Source organism: Camelus ferus, chromosome 17 (genome assembly GCF_009834535.1).
Source record: "Camelus ferus isolate YT-003-E chromosome 17, BCGSAC_Cfer_1.0, whole genome shotgun sequence".
Lineage (NCBI taxonomy): Eukaryota > Metazoa > Chordata > Mammalia > Artiodactyla > Camelidae > Camelus > Camelus ferus.
Window position 1 is genome coordinate 2047229 of NC_045712.1, and position 19482 is coordinate 2066710.

Genomic DNA, 19482 nt, shown 5'->3' on the forward strand with positions numbered 1-19482 from the left:
GCATGTGTTGGCAATTGAAATAGTGCCACTGTGAACACTGGGGTGCATGTATCTTTTCAAATTAGAGTTCTCATCTTTTATAGATATATGTCTAGGAGTGGGATTGCTGTAGTGTCTTTCTTTGAACTGTCAGATTTTCAAAGAGTTTAATTAACACAGGGCAAATTTTAGCAATTTTGAAGCCACTAAATAAAAGACTACTTGTACTTTCATAGGATTAAAAAAAAATTTTTTTTTCGAGGTCTTCATCTGTTGCTAAAGTTTTCTTTTAAATTACAGGAAAGTTTCCTCCTCACTGTATCAAAACACATTTTAAATCACGTATACCCCAACCTGACATTCTACCCTCTTCTAATCTCTGTTTATTGATCACTTATGAGCTATTTCTGCATTAAAGAAGTATTCATCATAGCACACCAGATTACTTGGTTGCTGTGCCAATACTAGTATTGAAACTCTGTTTGTTGTTGTTGTGGTTTGTTTGTTTTTCAGGAGCTCATATGTATTTTTAATTGAAGTATATAGACAGTTTACAATGTTGTATCAATTTCTGGTGTACAGCATGTTTTAGTCATACATATACATACATACATACATTCCTTTTCATATTCTTTTACATTATAGGTTACTACAAGAATTGAATATATTTCCCTGTGCTATACAGTAGAAACTGGTGTATGTATTTTATATATAGTGGTTAGTATCTACAAATCTCAAACTCCCGGTTTATCCCTTCCTACCCCCTTTCCCTTCTGGGAACCATAAGTTTGTTTTTGTTTTCCATGTGTGTGAGTCTGTTGCTGTTTTGTAAGTAAGTTCATTTGTGTCTGTTTTTTTTTTTTTAGTTTCCACATACAAGTGATATCATATGGTATTTTTCTTTTTCTGGCTTACTTTACTTAGATTGACGATCTCCAGGTCCATCCATGTTGCTACAGATGGCATTATTTTATTCTTTTTTATGGCTGAATAGTATTCCATTGTATAAATATACCAAAACTTCTTTATCCAGTCATCTGTTGATGGACATTTAGGTTGCTTCCATGTCTTGGCTATTGAAATTGGGCTGCTGTGAACATCGTGATGCATGCATCTTTTCAAATTAGAGCTCCCTCTGGATATATGTCCAGGAGTTGGATTGCTGGATCATATGGTAAGTCTATTTTTAGTTTTTTGAGGCATCTCCATACTGTTTTCCATAATGGATGTAGCAAACTACATTCCCAACAACAATGTCAAGGGGTTCCCTTTTCCAAGAGCTTATATATTGGGTCTATGCGTCTCATTCATTTTTTGTCTCATTGAAGCATGAAGGAAATTTCAGGTTTGTTCTCCAGTCTGCTTTGATCTTGAATCCTCGATGATATTAATTTGTTTTCAAGGGTGTACATGATAGGCTGAGTAGGGAGCAAGTTTAATCTTTTTAAAGCCTTGTAAACATGATTAGATGGGGGTAGGGAATGGGGAGTGATGGTAATGATGATCAAGAGTGTTATTTCCTTCTTGGAAGATGTCAGATTACATAGAGGCCTCAGACTTTGCATGTTCAGCCTACAGCTTAAAATGAAATGCGGATCTGCATCAATGTAGACATTTACTTTTCTTTTTTAACACCTCCCTCCCCGCCTTTTTTTTTTAAACATTTTTTATTGAGTTATAGTCATTTTACAATGTTGTGTCAAATTCCAGTGTAGAGCACAGTTTTTCAGTTACACATGATCATACATACATTTATTGTCACATTTTTTTTCGCTGTGGGCTACCACAAGATCTTGTATATGTTTCCCTGTCTTTTTTTTTTTTTTTAAATGGAGCATCTCTGTTGTCTATAGGACAAGAAAAAAAAGAAATGGAAGATGCTGTGTATTTTAATGACTGTTGATTTGGGCTAGGGTCTGGTGGGGTAGTGGCTCCAAACTAACGTGTTGGTAAATTCTGTTTTCCATGGATTATCTTCACTGAGAATTCTCTTATTGACATAATATAAGACAATGGACCTTTCATCCATGAGAATCTCGTGTTTTCAAGCTACACATAAAATTGTTGTATATGATAAAATCCATAGTTGACTTAGTAAAAGGAGTATTTTGAAAACAAAACAAGACACCATGGAAAAGTGTTTTCTGTTCTGAGGTGTCAGGAATTTCATACAAAAGGCTAGTGTGGGATTTATTTTTTCTGTATACAATAATATTTTGCATGCATTTCTTCCTCCTTCCTTCCAGCACATACTAACCTTACCATTGCCAGTATTTCTCATCAGGGAGTTAACATGCAGGCTGGGTATTAGGAGGTAATTAGGTTTCTTTATGTATTCTTAATTAATTTTTTATTTTATTTTTTAGTGTAGGTACTGGAGATTGAACCCAGGACCTTGAGCATGCTGAGCTGTACCCTCCCCGCAGCTGTTAGGAGGAAGGCAGGCGGTGCAGATCCTGGCTCTGGTGGGAACACGTACCAGGCGAGAGGCAGGCTGAGTGTGAGTGACGCCCATTCTGCAGGCGCCGCCTCCGCCCTGCTCTCCCATGGCTGCCACGCGGAAGTGCGGGCCCAGACTTGCTTGGTCGCCCGGTTTCTGAGGGTAGCTGGCTATCAGCATCTTCATGTGAAGTCTTCTGAGTCTTCTGAGTTTTTAATATTGGCAACCCATTCAGATTAAAAAAAGCAAACACCATGAAGACCTAATAAATTGCTTCAGTAGCCAGATTCAGCCCATGAGGCGCCACTTTTCAACCCAGTATTATGAAAAGTTGATTCATTTCATGGAGCGCAAAATCTCATGTCTTTCTTTCTGAAAAGTGACTGAGTAGGTAACGTACCAGTCAGAAATGTCCAAGTGGGAGGAAGGGCAGCGGCTTGCGCACAGGCATCATCCTACCCAGAAATGCCTTAGGAGAGTCATCTCCTCCCACCTAAAATCACCTAAAATCATGTCACAGCCATAGGTTGTCTCAGCTGTGCTGTAAGCAGTTTATTTCCCCTAACTTTGGCACTGATTACTAAGTTTGAAGATTAATACCAGAGAATTGCATAAATGTCAGTTTCCTGATGGTTGGTTTCATTTATTTATTAAGACTTCATTCTCTGTAATACAAACCACCCCAGATTAGGCCTCATGTTTATAGGTTCTGCCAGAATCGGTCATGCCATTAGTGAAAGCTGGCCTTTGTTGTTTCAAATGCTTAAAAACACCATGGAAATTATTAACTCCAAGAGCCTCAGAGGGGCCCTGGCAGCAGGCCACAGCTCATTCCTTCCTTCAACTCTTGTGTTTAGACCATTAAAGCAGGAATTTAATTAATTTTTTGATTAAGCAAAATCATTACAGATAATATTCAGGTAGGTTGTAAAGTGAGAAAGGGCTCTTTACTGAAACTTGCCCTATTTAAGATCAGAAAGTTGAAGGGATTAGCACCAAGGGGTGGGATTTTTCAGGTTCGGATCAGATTTGAATCTACCCCCAAATGGTAATCGACGCCAGAGTCATCATTATGAGAAGGCTGGTTGGGCCTTTGGAATTCGTCACTGTTGTCAGGCAGGAAGGTGATTCCATTTCACAGTAATTGAAGGTCGGATAGGATTCTTTCCCACCCCTGGGTCTGGGCCACAGTTGACAAGCTCCTTGTTTTCTTTGCTGAGGAAATGGAAGACCCATCAGCGCAACCCTCTTCCAGCACGTCAATTTGGCACCTCAACAGGGTAACATTAGAAGCTCTGAATCAACACTTAGCGGGAAAGTGAAACCAGCTAGCAGTCAGTCCAGGGAACTGAGATAAGCCCTTCCTTATCTGGTGGCCCTGATAAAAGCTTCACCTGCGTTTAGTTTGATGCCTGTGAAGAAGGGCCCTTTGTGGTAGCTTTTTTGGAAGCCCACAGTTTTTCTCTGCTCCAGACATTTGCCAAATAAAATTTTATTTATTTACTTTTCAATGGCATGGAAGGATGCCCCTTTAACCTCTTCTGTTATCTTCTTTAAAAGAAAGTTTAGCATCCTGTGAAGAGAGAGCTGGAATGAGATGATCTGGGATGTTTCCCTGCTTCTCCGCCTACTTACCTTGCGCCCTTTAGGCAAGTAACGTCCTCTCAGGTAAATTGCGGGGAATAATAGTACCTGCCTTTTGGGGTTGTGGGGAGATTTGAGATACTGCAAAAATAAAGAGTTGAGCACAAACTACTTGGGTTTAAGTGCTTACTAGGTGCTTGTTTCTGTTATGAGTATGATTGTTATGAGCAGAACGTACAACCAGACAGTCCTGTTCAGTCATGGGGTTCGGCTTAGAACACACAGCAGAGTGGGCTAAGAGGGAGAAAGAACAAAGAGGCTGAATTTAAAAGCAGAACTTGACCTCTGGCTCAAACAGAAAAAAAGAAATAACAACAACCAAAAAAATAGCTGGTGTGATTGATCCCCAAACCTCTGTTAATACTTGAATTTGAAAATATGCTGATGCTATGTGTTCCATCGTACCCACCAAGTTCTCTCTAAAGGAGAAAATTAGACCTGGTTATTGCTACGTATATTGTATCATTCTGAAGCTTCTCCTCTTCTGTCTACCTCACACAGAACCCCTGGCAGGTTTAATACCAATGAAAATGTCATTCGCGGGCATAACAATAATTAAAAAGAGAGAAAACAGAAGAGGGAGCACAGTCTGCTGGCCCATAATATGTGGATCAGCCTGTTAATGTTTTCTGTGGTGTTTTCAGTGCTAATTTGCGTTTCAGTTTTAGAAAGTCGTTGTTTAGGTAATTCTGCTAAATCATTTAAATAACTTCTTATTTAATTCTTCTCTGAGCTTATTGGTCCAGGATCTAGAGTCTAACTTGTAAATTAGCGGATTTAAAACTTAAAATGATATCCAGAAAGAATCATTTAGCACCTGGCAGCACTCAGAGGGACTGGTGTAATGGTTTTTGAGACAAGCAATTCTCAAAGTGTGGTCTGCAGACCCCATTCAGGGGGTTGAGTCAAAACTATTTTCATAATAATATTAAGATGTGATTTGCCTTTTTCATTCTCATTATCTCATGAGCATGTGGTGGGATTTTTCCAGAGGCTATGGGATATGCAGCCTGACACAGAATTTGAGCTTGTATATTTTTATATTTTAACATTTTTCAAGTCTTACTTTTTAAGATGCTAAATGTTAGCTATAACCCACATTACAAAAGCTATCTGGGGTCTTCAATAAGTTGTAGGCATGTAAAGGGGTCCTGAGAGCATAAAGTTTGGGGGCTGCTGATTTAGGAGTTTGATGGTGACTGAGCCCATCTTGGGAATAATGAGCAGCCCTTCTCCATCTCTTCAGAAGACAGTCAGGAAGAATTGAGTTTAGATGACCGCAGGAGAAAGTAAAATGATCTGTTAAGCATTTCCTTCCTGTTTGTTCTGGGAGACCTATTAAATGCCGCGGTGAATTTCCTTCCCTGGCCCCAAGAAGACCCGCCGTTAATTTAGTTGAGGCAGTCACCGGGGAGGGTCAGAGAGAGGAGCCCTGGGGAGCCCTGGAGAGCAGCACAGGCAGGTGGCCCCGCCGTGGGTTGTCACGTTTCTCACAGAGGTAGTGATAGTGGAGTTGGGTCCTCTGAGAAACAGTTCTGCGCACGGACTGCCCTCAACAATCCTGTCTTTGGAGTCACTCCGATATAGAAGGACACCCCAGAAGGGCTTTGTACTATTAGGTACCATGGTGTAAGCTCCCGCGCTGTTGCAGCCTGTGCTTGAGGTGGTGACCCTGCGTGTCCACCGTCTGCCCCCTCAGATGGTGGTTGTATCATAAAGCGAGTGAGAAAGGTCAAAGAGAAAGCTCACTTTCTCCTGGTGGAATTCGTCCTCATTGTGCTGTAAATTGCCATTGCTCCCTCTTTCTCTTTTCTGGTTTGTCTTCCAGTCAATAGCCTGAGGTACCCCCTAGCCAGACCCTATGCTGAATGCTTTATGTACATGATCTCATTTAATCTATAGGCAATCTTGTAAGGAACTGGTTATTTTTGGTTAGTGTTCCCAGTGTACACTCAGGAAACCAGGACTCCATGTTTGCAGGTGTCCAGGTGCCACAGCTGAATGAGGCAGAACCAGGACTCACACCATTTTTGTGACTTCTGTTCTCTCCACTGCATCACTAGATCCGCAGTTTTATTGTGGGTTTGGAGTGGGAGAGGTGGATTGAAGAGAGGAGAGTACTGGGGCAAGAGGTAGCCTCAAGGGAAATAAAAGGCAGAGAGCGAGGAGGTGGAATGGATTAGTGGTTGTGAACAGGGATTCTGGTGTCAGACCGACTCGGTTTAAATTCTTGTCCTACCACTTGCTTTGATGTTTGACTTTGGGCAAGCTACTTAATCAATTTGTTATTCAGATTTTGAAAGTTAAGTGGAATTACTTTCAGAAAAGGTAGAGCCAAGGCAGGAAAGTTACACTTGTATAGGGTGATCTGGGTATATCTGTTCTGTATTGTTCTCAGTGTGGCACTCAGATATCCAAGATTAGGATGACGCATTTTCAAAAGGTGTGTTTCATCCTTTTTTCCCCCCAGAAAGTGCCACTTCTTTTTACAAAACGGTCATGTTTCCATAAAGAAGTGATTTTTTTTAAGGGATGAGGTGGGAGAAGGCTGTGTATATGGGAAACACTCATCTGCTGGAAATAATGATCAAAAGGTACATTATCAGTTCATCCGTACCAGCACAAATTCATGAAAAAATTGCAGCTGGTAAGACAACTGAGGTCATGTGTGAGGAATGAAAGGAAAAGTGTCTTGCTTGTTGAATAGGGCTCTGAGAAAGCATGTGGGGGGTCTTTCTTGATAAAAGAGTAAATCCCCTGGTCTTGATGAAACTGGCTGAATTCTGTTTCTCGCTACCGCTCACTCTGCCGCGGGACTGCAAACTGGGCTTTGTTTCTTAAGATGCGGTTTCCAAAGAGCTTCCAACTCCACATCTGCCTCTGAGTATTTGTAAATACTCAGGTTGGTGGGGTGGGAAAAACCTCACTAATATGGGAACTGCATTCACATTTGTAATTTTATATTTATTAATGACATTTTTTGCTCCAGGAAATATTAGGCAAACCTAAGGGTGAATCATATTGATTACTGCTTGTGGGCTGTTAGCTTTGGACAGTTTCTTGGAACCAGCCCATGTACCTCCATCTGTGGCAACTTGTAGTGGTTTTATATGTAATGTTCTCCCTCTAGTGGTCAGATTGGTTCTGTTTTTTGCTGTTTTTGTACAAATGGTCTCCAGAGTTGGTAAACCTTTCATTCAGGGGCACTGTGGATTTGGGATGGCTAGGGGGAGGGGATGAATAAGGGGTTGCGTACCTTTATTCCATAGGAAAAATTGTTCTGAAGTATTTGTCTGTTCCAATATCTAGCTTTTTAAAGAGGAGATGGCGATGGAGACTGACCTGCAGAAGGGAGGAGGGGTTCTGGAATGATCTCTCATCTTTTTACTTGGATTATTTTCTGAATTTCTTCTGCCTTTATTAATAATTATCTTGTTAATAACTCTCCCTCAAGTTCCTTTAGAAAAATCTTTATTATTTTTTAATTATATGAGCAATTAAATATATAGGGTAAAACTAGAAACTCTAAAAAATACGCCAAGTATCTTTAGAAGCCCTTCATTCTGTGAATTCTGGTCTTCTTCCAAATCTGTGCCAGTAGGTAACTCCTATCAACAGTAAGTGTATCTTTCCAGACTTTTTTTCTAGGCTCTTATAAACATATTCTGCGTTTGTCTATTGGTATTATTGAATACAGATGATTTATCTATTTATGCACACAGAAATCATACACAATGTGTTCAACTTATATTTGGTTTATATGAAACCAAATGGAATCATACTATAAAAACTAGTCATTGAATACATTTTGTGCACCCCATGAAAGTACTATATAGGTCTAGCTCTTTTTAAGATAGCTGAATTAATTAAATTCACTTATTTAAGCATTCTCCTGTTGATGAATATTTAGGTTATTTTCAGTTTTTATTGTTAAAAAATGTTCCAGTAAACCTATTTGTAGCTCCTTGTGTCTCTGCCAGCTTGTGCAGGTATTTTTCTGTACGATAAATTCCTGGGAGTCTAACTGCTATATCAGAGCTTATGGTTATTTTAAATTGTGATCGGTATTGACAGCTCTCCAAAAAGGCTGTACCAATTTATATTTCCACACAGAGAGAGAGAGAGAGGGAGAGAGAGATCCTTAATCCTAACACGAATCTGAGAACAACTAAGGTAGCTCCATGTAGGAAAATTCTTCTGTAGGAGATGGATGAAGTCACTCTGAGGTCTTCATCTGGCCTTCGGCCCTGGAGCATGCCTTGCTCCCTGTGGCTGAAATACAACCCTGGGGTATGCTAAGTGGTCCAATTTTGATTGCAAGTGACTCCAGTCTGCAAAAGTGATTCACTGTTAATGAAATCAGGCTTGAGGAGTAAATGGTTTCCACTCCCCACCCCTGCCCACAATCCCCAGTGACCCCTTCACTGCATGTAATTACCATGTTATTTTTCTCCCTGTGGTTTGGTGATCTGGATCCCCTTTCTGAGCTAATAGTTCTGACCTTTCCTGTGTATGGCTTGGTCGGGGAGGCTTCAGACCTCATGGCCCCTGAAAGTTAAGAAATCATAGTCTGAAGGTCAGAAACCTTGCATGTACTCTAGTCTCATCAGCTGCTTCTTCCCCTCTTCCTACTCCATCTGATCTCAGAGCTGGTCCCTGGGCCACGCCTGGCTTGTTGTGTTAGAAGTACTTGGGGGAGCTGTCACGCATGCACTTTCCTGAGCCCTCCCCCAGAAGACTGAGTGAATGGGGCTAAAAGGGGGCCTGGGATGTGCTACTTCCCAGTGTCCCCATTCTCACCCCCTAAGCTCTGGGCCTCTTACCCCTTGCGAGATTTAGTTGCATTATCTGTAAGATGAGGACTTGATTTATATCATACTCTCCTTTAAGGGGGAGGAGGAGAGGAACGTTGTCAGGAAAATTCTGCCCGAGACTTTAGGTTAGAATTGCTCCAGGGAGTCACTGGCGTGTCCATCTTTGTGGAAACATTGGCGGATGCTGCTTCTGCTGTGGGCTGTGTTTCGTGGCTTCCTTCTGGAATGACATAAACCAGTTGGAAGGCAAGACTGAAAAAATGTGTGCATAGAACCGTGGTAGACCCTCATTTTTACAATCTTTAAGGACCCTACACTCTTGAATTCTGTGACTGGGGTACCTGGTGAAGTAAACCCAAAGGCGAGGCCAGCTGCACGAATCTAAGCAGCAGCTTTTGCTTTACAGGCCTTTAGAGAACAGCAGCAGAAGGCTTTCCGTGGTACCGAAGCAGGAGGAGGAAAGCTGGTGTGTAGCCAATGCTTTGTAAACGTTTATGAATGAAAAGAGAGCTAGATGACCTGAGTTTTTGGTATTAGCCAGAATTGAGGGTGTCAAGCCAGCCTGCTAGCGTCTTCTCGATGGTGTGTGGGCTTTTGGTTACCCTTGGCACATGCTTTCTTTGTTGGGACCTGTGGGTTTGGCAGTATAAACCTGGAGCTTTGGCACATTTATGTCCCATAATGTCTGTAAGACTCTTATAATTAAGTTGGCTTTGTGAGAAGGGATAAATTATTACTTACTGCCTTGTATGTCCTCAGAGTGGCACTATTTATAAATGAAAAAGCTGAAACTTCTGTTGGAGAATTCCAACTGAATTTCTTCTTAGTTTAAAAAAAAAAGTGTGAATAGCATTTGGTATCACCCTAGATATTTTGTGGCAGTGTTGGGGGAGGTGGGCAAGGTGTCTAACCAGCCACAAAAGTATAGATGTATTGGGGGAAAAAAAAGAAAGAAAAAAAAGAGAATCTTTATAAAGGAAAATAAATAAATAAATAAAGTGAAGAGATCCATTTGATCTCTATCCAGTAACAAATGCCTAATGAAACCTATGTCTTAAGTCATTTCAAATGATCGGTGCCAAAAAGTCTCCCTTGCTTGGAGCCTTATAAATCTCCTAAATTAAGAAAAGATCCCTATTTTTTATCTGGCATCATAATAAAAAAAAGAAACAAAAGCTATATATTCATTCATAGCAGAGCAAGAAAGAGGCTCCTAAATCTTAAAAGATAAAGTCTAGGGTTGGAAGATGAGTAAGTTCTGGGGATCTAATGCACAGCACTGTGATTACAGTCAACGATACTGTCTTATATACGTCAATGTTGCTAGGAGACTAGATCTTAAATGTGCTCACCACAGAGAAGAACTGGTAATTCTGTGACGTGACGGAGGTGTCCGCAGGCACTATGGTGGTAGTCATACTGCAGTACACAGATGTGTCAAATCAACACATTGTGCATCTAAAATTATCAATGCTACATGTCACATATATCTCAATTTTTTAAAAAAGGTAGAAAGAGGGAGAAAAGCGTAGATCTAAAAGGTCCTGCAGGATGTTACCCATGTTTTTGAAGTGAACACAAAGTTAACATGAGGCACATTCATTTTCTACAACCTTCTCATGTTAAAATATACTCCACAAAATACTAAACATTAAGTATTAAAATTATTTAAAGATACTCTCTAAAAAAAGTAGTAAAAACTAATTTAAACGGGAAGAATAATAAAAACTGATTTAAGTGGTAAAAACTTTTAAAAATTTTATTATTGTTTTTTTGGTGGGGGGGTGGTAATTAGGTTTACTTATGTATTTATTCTTGGAGGAAATACTGGGGATTGAACCCAGGACCTCATGTAGGCTAAGCATGTGCTCTACCACTTGAGCTATACCATCCCTGCTAAGTGGGAAAAACTTTTAAAACACCAAGATGCCCTTAATGTGCCAGAAGAATCATTATTCTAAGCACCTCTGCGTTGTGGTAGGAGGTAGCTTGGATTGAACCACAATGTCTATATGATTCAATCATATTTTCCTTTATGTCACCCCTCCTGTTAGCCTCTCTCATATGTTGTCATCAGAATGGCCAGAGCACATGTCTGAGGTGGGGGAACATCTTTGGCAGGATGCCGAGGTGCTTTCTGGTAACAGCGCCAGCCCACGCGATGTTCTTTGTTGCTGCTTTTGAATACAGCACTTCAGAACAAGGTGTTCTCTTATGAGACTTTAAATTGGTTTTTGATGGTCAAATAATCAAAGAAGCATTCCTAAAGAGAAAGGCTGCATCACATCTGTCCCCTTACACTGGGAATATTGTATGGAAAACTCATTTTTATATATTTATGTATATATTTTATATATTTATATATATATGTGGAAGAAGACAAAAAAAGAAGCATCTTAGTGAGTTTTTTTAAGCATGTGCAATTTTGGGAAATAAACAAACCCTCCATATTTGTAGAAGTTGTGTGTGTGAGAGCCTTGGCCCTGCATGCTGTTTCTCTTGTAGTGTTTAGGAAATGGTGCCTCAGTACATCCAGTTGCATATCCCAGAAACTGCACTGTCATTCTTTTTTTTTTTAATTTTAATTTAAAAAATTTTTTAATTATTTATTTTTGTATATATATATTTTTTATTGAAGTCTAGTCCGTTTACAATGTTGTGTCACTTTCTGGTGTACAGCATAATGCTTCAGCCATACATGAACATACACATACTCATTTTCATATTTTTCACCATAAGTTACTACAAGATATTGAATATAGTTCCCTGTGCTATACAGTATGAACTTGTTTATCTATTTTATATATATTAGTTAGTATCTGCAATCTTGAACTCCCAGTTTATCCCTTCCCACCCTCTTCTTCCCCTGCAGTGTCATTGTTGACCTCTCCCTGTCTCTCATCTCTCACGTCTAGACCCTCTCCAGCTCCTGTCATTTCTACCTCCTAAATATCCCTCTAATCTATTTTCCCCCATCTTCAGTAGTCCAAACTGCATATCTCCCCTGGACAACTCTAAACCGTCTCCTAAGTGGTCCACCTGAATCCTCTCTCAGAACACCCCTCCGTCCTCCAACCCAAGTCACTTCTCCTCATTACAGCCATTTCTTTTTGAAATATAAGTAATTCTGCTCACACTCTGCCAGTGGCTTTCCATTTACTTTCAGGAAGAATATTATCTTAGTCAGCTCAGGCTGCTCTAACAAAACACCACAGACTGGGTGGCTTAAACAACAGGGATGTCTCACAGTTCCGGAGGCCGGGAAGCCCCAGGTCAGGGTGCCCGCTGGTCAGTGCCTGCTGAGGCTCTCTTCCTGGCTTAATGGACAGTCGTCTTCCCTCTGTGTGTTCACATGGCCTTTCTGTGGTGTGTGCTAGTGGAGAGGGAGAGATGTGGATAGAGAGGGAGGGGGGGAGGAAGAGGGAGAGAGGAAGAGAGGGAGACAGAGAGAGAGAAATTCCTCTACGTATAAGGGCACTAATTCCATCCTGAGTGTCCCCCCCTTTGACCTTGTCTAAACCTAATTACCTCCCAAAGGGCTCCACTTCTAAATACCATCACGTTGGGACTTAAGGCTTTGATGTATGAATTTTTTTTGGGTGGGGGCATATTCAGTCCATAATAAACATAAACAATAATATGGTCTTTAGAACTTGGTGTTCCCAAAAGGATGAGACTCAAAAAGATGACATGCAGAAATCACATAGCACAAGGCAGCAAGTGGAAAGAGCAGCGTGAATGGTCAGAAGTTATCTGGGTCACGGCTTTATGTGGTTACAGTGTGTTGTGTCGTGATCCTCAAAGTGTGGTCCCCAGCTTAGCATCACCAGCATCACCTGGAAACTTCTTAGAAATGCAGATTTTCAAGCCCTATCCTAGATCTACTAAATCAAAGACTCTGGGATTTGGGCCAAGCAATCTGTGTTTTAATAAGTCCTCTGGATAATTCTGATTGGTGCTGAAATTTGGGAACACTAGTGAATGCTGTGCATTCTGCCCACACCCCTCTGAAGGGGTGAAGAAGTTATTCCTCCAGCTGCTCAGAGTGCTGTCAGCCCTCTCACCCGGGACCATGCCCCTTTCCAGAGGCAGGTGGCATCCAGTGACTGGCTGATGCAGAACTATTAAGGCTCTACCTCTCACCACAACTAGTAGAGGCAACCCTGCAAGACCACCTCGGCTTCAGAGCTCTTCGTGGGTTGGCTGTGGTCTTTGTTGAGATTTCATTACAGCCCAAGTTCTCCTTTGCCTGGTCTGCTTTCTTTCCTTCCTTTCCGCAGGTGTTAATCCCAACAGCACCCTCTCATAATCTCCCTGACTCCGACCTTCCTGAATCTCCTCCCAAGGAACCTAAACACATGCCTCCCAGGGGAAGAGGGGCTTGTGTTGAGACTTGAAAGAAGGATGGGAAAGAAGTCATTAAGCAATGAAGGGAGGGGTGGAAGTGTTGGAGGTGGGAGATGTCCTGAGGGAGGAAAGCAGCTTGAGCAGAACTTACCCTGAGGCCTGATTAGGAAGTGGGGAGCTAGCAGATTAGTCTTTGAGCCATTCTTGATTTCCACCCTCGAAAGAGTTGAGAATGCATTCTGATGAGTGTACAACTGGGGGTGGTATGGAAGAGGTAGGCTTGTTACTGGAGAGAAAAAGGGGAAGAGGTTGTTTTCAAGAGATGGGGAAGGCAGGAGAAACAGACTGGCAAGCAAGCAAACACTTCCAAAATAAACCACAAAAGCAAACCCATTTTGCCTTGAGGGTAAAAGGAAGCCCTGACTAAGGGGCTTCAATTATGTTGAAATACAGGGTAGGAGAAATACGTCTTAGCTTTGTTTGGAAGCACTTTACTGTGTCCACCTACTATGCACAAGTGCTTTGAGGTGATGGTAGGTTAGAAAAAGAAGACAGAAGTGGTCCAAGGGTGGAGGAGGGCGGGTGGAGTGTGGGCTGGTCAGAGGGGGACATGGTGAGCAGAGGCCGTGGGACATGTTGGGTTGCAGTTAGTTGCATCAGCACTTTGTAACTGGCTCCCCTTATAAACAGGAAGCGCTGAGTATGCCTGGACCAGACGACTCACCTAAGTTAGCAAAGCAGTACACAGCAGGGATGGTATTACAGCATATCGAGTAATTTGTATTCCCCCAGTTCAACCATGGAGATTTGGTAGTGAGGGCTGGGCTGGGCAGGTGGCTGCAGGGAGATGAATGACAAGGAGACAGCAAGCTGATGGAAGTGATGGCCAGCCAGCTAGCAGCAAACAGAAACAGGAGAAGGAGGGAAGGAAGGAAGAAGAGACACGGAAATAAAATAAGGTGTATTGCTGGCTCTCTTGTTATTTTAGCTGCCTAGTAGCCATGTAAACAAGCAGGTAGGAGATGGAGTGTAAGAATGCCTTAACATCCAAAACGAAAATCCAGAGTATTCTGCAAAGAAGGCAAGGGTAAGAACAGTTTAAAATCACACACACACACACACACACCCCATCTTTTCTGGGGGGGGGGGTGTTTAACAGCGTTTTATTGGGAGTCCTGTAGAATTACAGAAGTATTTTAGTGATGTTAATTTACACAACTTCTACCGACCATCAGATCTTTCCTTAAAACAAGATGAAGAGTTATGATTTGGGTCATAAAATAGAACCATATAAAATTGCCAGTATCTGACCATTTTGGACACACTGAACTGGAAATTTCTGTAATATTCACTTTAATGCAAATGAGTGCTTATTTGCACACACACACATCTTCTAATGCTCCCTGAAGGCAAAGTTAAGCAACCTGCTTATTTAAGCTTCTTGCAGAAGGAAACACCTTTGTAAAGGTAAGGGTGAGAGAGTGGCTTTTCAAGCTGGAGTCAGAGTGAGAAGATGAGTGAGAGATGAAGTGGAGAGGTAGACGGGGGCCTTCAGGTCATATTGAGAAGTTTGGGCTCCATCCTGAGTGTGATGAGCAGTGACTGAAGGGTTTAAAGGCAGAGGATGCTCTGTGGGGGTGGTGAGGCTAGATGTAGAGAAGCTGCTGCAGGGAAGAAATGATGGAAGCATGGTATAAAACAATAATGGGGCAAAATGAAAAAGATTTGAGAGATGTGTAGGGCAGGGAATTTATAGCAGTTGGTGACTAGTTATGGGAAGGAGGAGGAAGAGTCACAGATGACTCGTAGCTTTGGGCAGTGAGGCAAAAAGTAATGCAGTTAACTGAGTAACAAATGTAAAAATAGCAAGGATTGTTATCCCAGGGAAATCCCAAATGTTATAAAGTAGAAGGGACCTCTGAGGATGTTCTTCAGATTCTGCTTATAATCTGGCTCTAATTAAATCATCAAAGACAGGTGTCCTTTTATTTAAATGACTAACAGACCTCCTTTGGGAGCTTATTCTATTACTTCCATGACACTTACCACCAAGAAAAACTTATTATATGGAATCTAAATGAATCTTGATGTAACCAAAGACAACCTCTGTAATAATACAACATGTGTGTGTTCTGTTCTGGGTAGCACAGTGCAAACCGAGAAATATGCCTGTAATGATAACTAAATTTATATAGTACTTTAATAAATCCATTATTTTATGTGAGTCCCATAAGAGCCTTGCTAGGGAAGTTAGTTTCCTCCCTTATAAGCGTTGAGGCCAGGACAGCTTGTGGGAGAGCCGCAGGCAATATGTAGAAATATTTAAAAGTTATAAATCAAGTCCGACAAAAATGTCTTCACAACCACAAGAATGGAAAACATGTATAAAGTTACGGCTTTAAATGACTGATGTTGGCAAAATATCAAATATGATTAGTTCAGTTATCCTTGCTCATTCCTGGGCATCCAGCTGAGTTGGCAATGTTTGGATGAATGATAAAATCATGACTTTTGTGAGTCATACTTTTTTACATATTTATTACAAAAAATCAATTTTTCTTATCTTTATTTCAGTAAAATCATAAATTGTGCTGTTGTAAACAAGATTTTCACATAGTTGATGTTCTGTTCACAAAGCTCCCAAGTGAGACCATCTTTTTTGAGTCAGTGTAGCTTTCTGACATTTTTTATTAATTTCAATTTGAGAAAGCTTTACTGTGCTGAGACAGAGTTGAAAATAAATCATGAAATTTACTTATCATGTCCAAACATTGTAATGGGATCATATCCAATGAATTATTGCAGAAAATGTTAATTTCATCACATAAACTACTCACTTACATTGTCATTTTAACTATCTCTTAAATGTAGTGTAATGAGAACCAAGCAGTGTGAACTAACCAATATCAAACTTCTAGACCCACACATCTACAAATTTAAAAGTGATATGAATTGCTTAATATTGCAACATATTTCTGTCTCCATGGGCAATTGTAATGAATACTGTGCTAACTCAGGAGCACCTCTGGAAACACAAACTCCATCAGAAAGAGAAGCAAGAAAGTTGATATTCACTACGACAAGGAAACTGTACCTTGTTATTTAAGAATTGCATTCATGCTGAGAGGAAGGATCTGATAGATTAATTCAGCTATGTTCTTACCAGACTAAGCACTCCTCCTCTCACTGCCCTCCGAGGCAGGGTCCACCTCTGACCGTGATAATGGCTGCAAAAAAAATCACAGCATTAGGCGCGGTCATGTTTTGCTTTGAGGACGTAAAGCAAGTGGAGAAGCATTTCCCTGGGACCTGAGAGTGTTTATTCCTGAGAGGAATGTTCAGAGTTACAGGTTACCAGTTTCCAAGTGAGAGGCACCTGTATCTTCTTCTTATGACAGCTTTATGGAGATGTAATTCACATAACATAAAACTCACCTCTTGGAAGTAGTTTTTAGTATATTTACCCTAAAATGAATCTCCGAATCCATTAGCAATCACTATACCTCCCTCTCCACCAGCCCCTGGCAACCATGAATCTACTTTATGTCTCTCTGGAATTGCCTACTCTGGACATTGCACATAAATGGGATCATACAACATGCACCTGTTTGTGCTGGCTTCTTTCATTTAACGTAATATTTTCAAGGTTCATTCATGTTGTGGCAGGTGTCAGTACTTCATTCCTTTTTATTAATGGCTGAATAACATCGTGTGATATGGCTACTACATTTGTTTATTCATCCATCTGTCGACGGACACTTGGGTTGTGTCTGCTTTTGGCTGTTATGAATAATTCCATTATGGATGTTTACATACAAGTTTTTGTGGGACATGTTTTCATTTCTCTTGGGTCTATACCTAGGGATGGAGTTACTGGGACATGGCCTACTGTGTGTATAACGTTTTAAGGAACTAACCAAATGGCTCTACAAAGTAGATGTGCAGTTTTACAGCTTCACCAGCAGTTTATGAAGGTTCCAGTTTCTCCACATCCTTCTCAACACTGGTAAGTTGTCTTTTTGATTCTTTCTCTCTTAATGCATGTCATTGTTTAAACCCTCTACAAAAGTTAGCTCATTTGATCCTCCCAATAATGCTATATCCAGAAAAGGGGATTCAGAGTCAGACAGGTTCTGTAACTTGCTGAATACTAACACACTGGAGAGTAGCAGAGCTGTAATAAGGAATGTATTACACAAAGAAAACACTATTTGAACACTCAAGGGAATGAAAACAATTTAGGGAGATACCCTTTTTAATGAGATCTTTCTGAGTTTATGATAAAATCCTCTGTTCTGTGCAAGTTAGTCTCCTGTTGATATAGTTAATCCACTCTCTGCCTTATACTTTAGAGCTAGCCAGTATTGGGGCTTAATATTGGAAACCAGAGGGAGAAAGAAATAATCTCTGAATATTCCTCTCAATTAAGGCAAAATTTTCCATTTAGCCAAGAATAAAATCTATCAGCCACTGATAGTTTGTGAATATTAATTTGAAATTTAAAAAAATAATTTTTTTAAAAAGCAGATTTGAAAAGCTTTGTTCTCCAAGTATGATCTTTATTATTCTTGGGCCAAAACAGTTTCTGAAGTACACATTTCCAGATTCTTAGTGAAGTCAGTGGAAACTGAATTCAGAGCTATTTTCTATGAATGTCTTAATTCCATGAAGACACATGATACCTTTTAAAATTCTAATTTTACAGTAATTTATAATTATAAAATTTTATGTATTTTTTATATTAGGATAATAGTCAAGCAGAAGTATATCTTTTAATGTTTGCTCTCAAAAGTAGAAGTGTCAGCTTTCTTAGGAACACAGCAAGAAACTAAATGCGGTTAACTCAGTGCCTAGAAAAGACTTGGAACAGAGTCTTCAGCTCTTACTTTAGGAGTCTGATTTCCAGGATTTCATGCGATTTAAGAATGAACTTGTGCATAAGTACCAAACAATCCTAAGGGTCAGTGAGTTCTCTCTCTGGAACAGACGCTGCTCTTGTCCTCACTGGAGTGTCTCTGATTCACAGACGGTGACACTCAGTAGGCAAAGGGCTGAAGAAGGAAGGCGTATCTGCAGAATCCAGCAGTGAGCCTCTCATTTGCCTTCTGATCATTTCCTTATTGCATCTGAAAGAACTCAGTTACTAGAAAAGCTTGAGAGGAGGAGAAAGGCCATTTTATTTTATTATTTTTTTTAAATTTTTTTAAAACTTTTTTTATTGAGTTATAGTCATTTTACAATTTGTGTCAAGTTCCAGTGTAGAGCACAATTTTTCAGTTATACATGAACATACATATATTCATTGTCACATTTTTTTTTCACTGTGAGCTACCACAAGATTTTGTATATATTTCCCTGTGCTATACAGTATAATCTTGTTTATCTAGTCTATATATGCCTGTAAGTTATCTACAAATTTTGAACTCCCAGTCTGTCCCTTCCCACCCCCCCCACCAGCAACCACAAGTTTGTATTCTATGTCTATGAGTCTGTTTCTGTTTTGTATTTATGTTTTTTTTTCTTTTTTTTTAGATTCCACATATGAGCGATGTCATATGGTATTTTTCTTTCTCTTTCTGGCTTACTTCATTTAGAATGACATTCTCCAGGAACATCCATGTTGCTGCAAATGGCGGTCAGTTTTTATGGCTGAATAGTATTCCATTGTATAAATATACCACATCTTCTTTATCCAGTCATCTGTTGATGGACATTTAGGCTGCTTCCATGTCTTGGCTATTGTAAATAGTGCTGCTATGAACACTGAGGTGCAGGTGTCTTTTTGAAGTAGGGTTCCTTCTGGATATATGCCTAGGATTGGGATTCCTGGGTCATATGGTAAGTCTATTCCTAGTCTTTTGAGGAATCTCTGTACTGTTTTCCATAGTGGCTGCACCAAACTGCATTCCCACCGGCAGTGTAGGAGGGTTCCCTTTTCTCCACAGCCTCTCCAGCATTTGTCATTTGTGGACTTTTGAATGATGGGAGAAAGGCCATTTTAAAATGAGGGATACAAGCTGCATCAAAAAAAGCAGGACTGCTTCAGAGGAATCAAAGTTAGAGAGGAAGGTTGGCAGGGAGGAATGATTAGTGTGGGGGAAAATCTGTTCTGTTTTATATGTTGCACATTTGTAGCTTGGGGCACTTTTCTGTGTACTCTAGTATCACCTATTCACATGGAGCCATTCCTGATAATGTTATGTGAACACGCAAACCCTAACATACTTATTATTTTAACAGCTTTGGTGAGCTGTAATT

At 40.4% G+C, this 19482-nt stretch overlaps 1 long non-coding RNA gene across 2 annotated transcripts; it reads left to right on the forward strand.

Moving 5' to 3' along the window:
* Nucleotides 1–1849: 1849 nt before the first annotated feature.
* On the forward strand, nt 1850–18805 carry LOC116657063. 2 transcript variants are annotated; one of them, XR_004311996.1, is made up of 4 exons: nt 1850–3699; nt 3980–4087; nt 17087–17230; nt 18757–18805. It is a non-coding gene; the product is annotated as an uncharacterized LOC116657063 (long non-coding RNA). The 2 variants fall into 2 exon arrangements; XR_004311995.1 differs by having other exon boundaries at nt 1850–4087.
* The last annotated feature ends 677 nt before the right edge of the window (nt 18806–19482 follow it).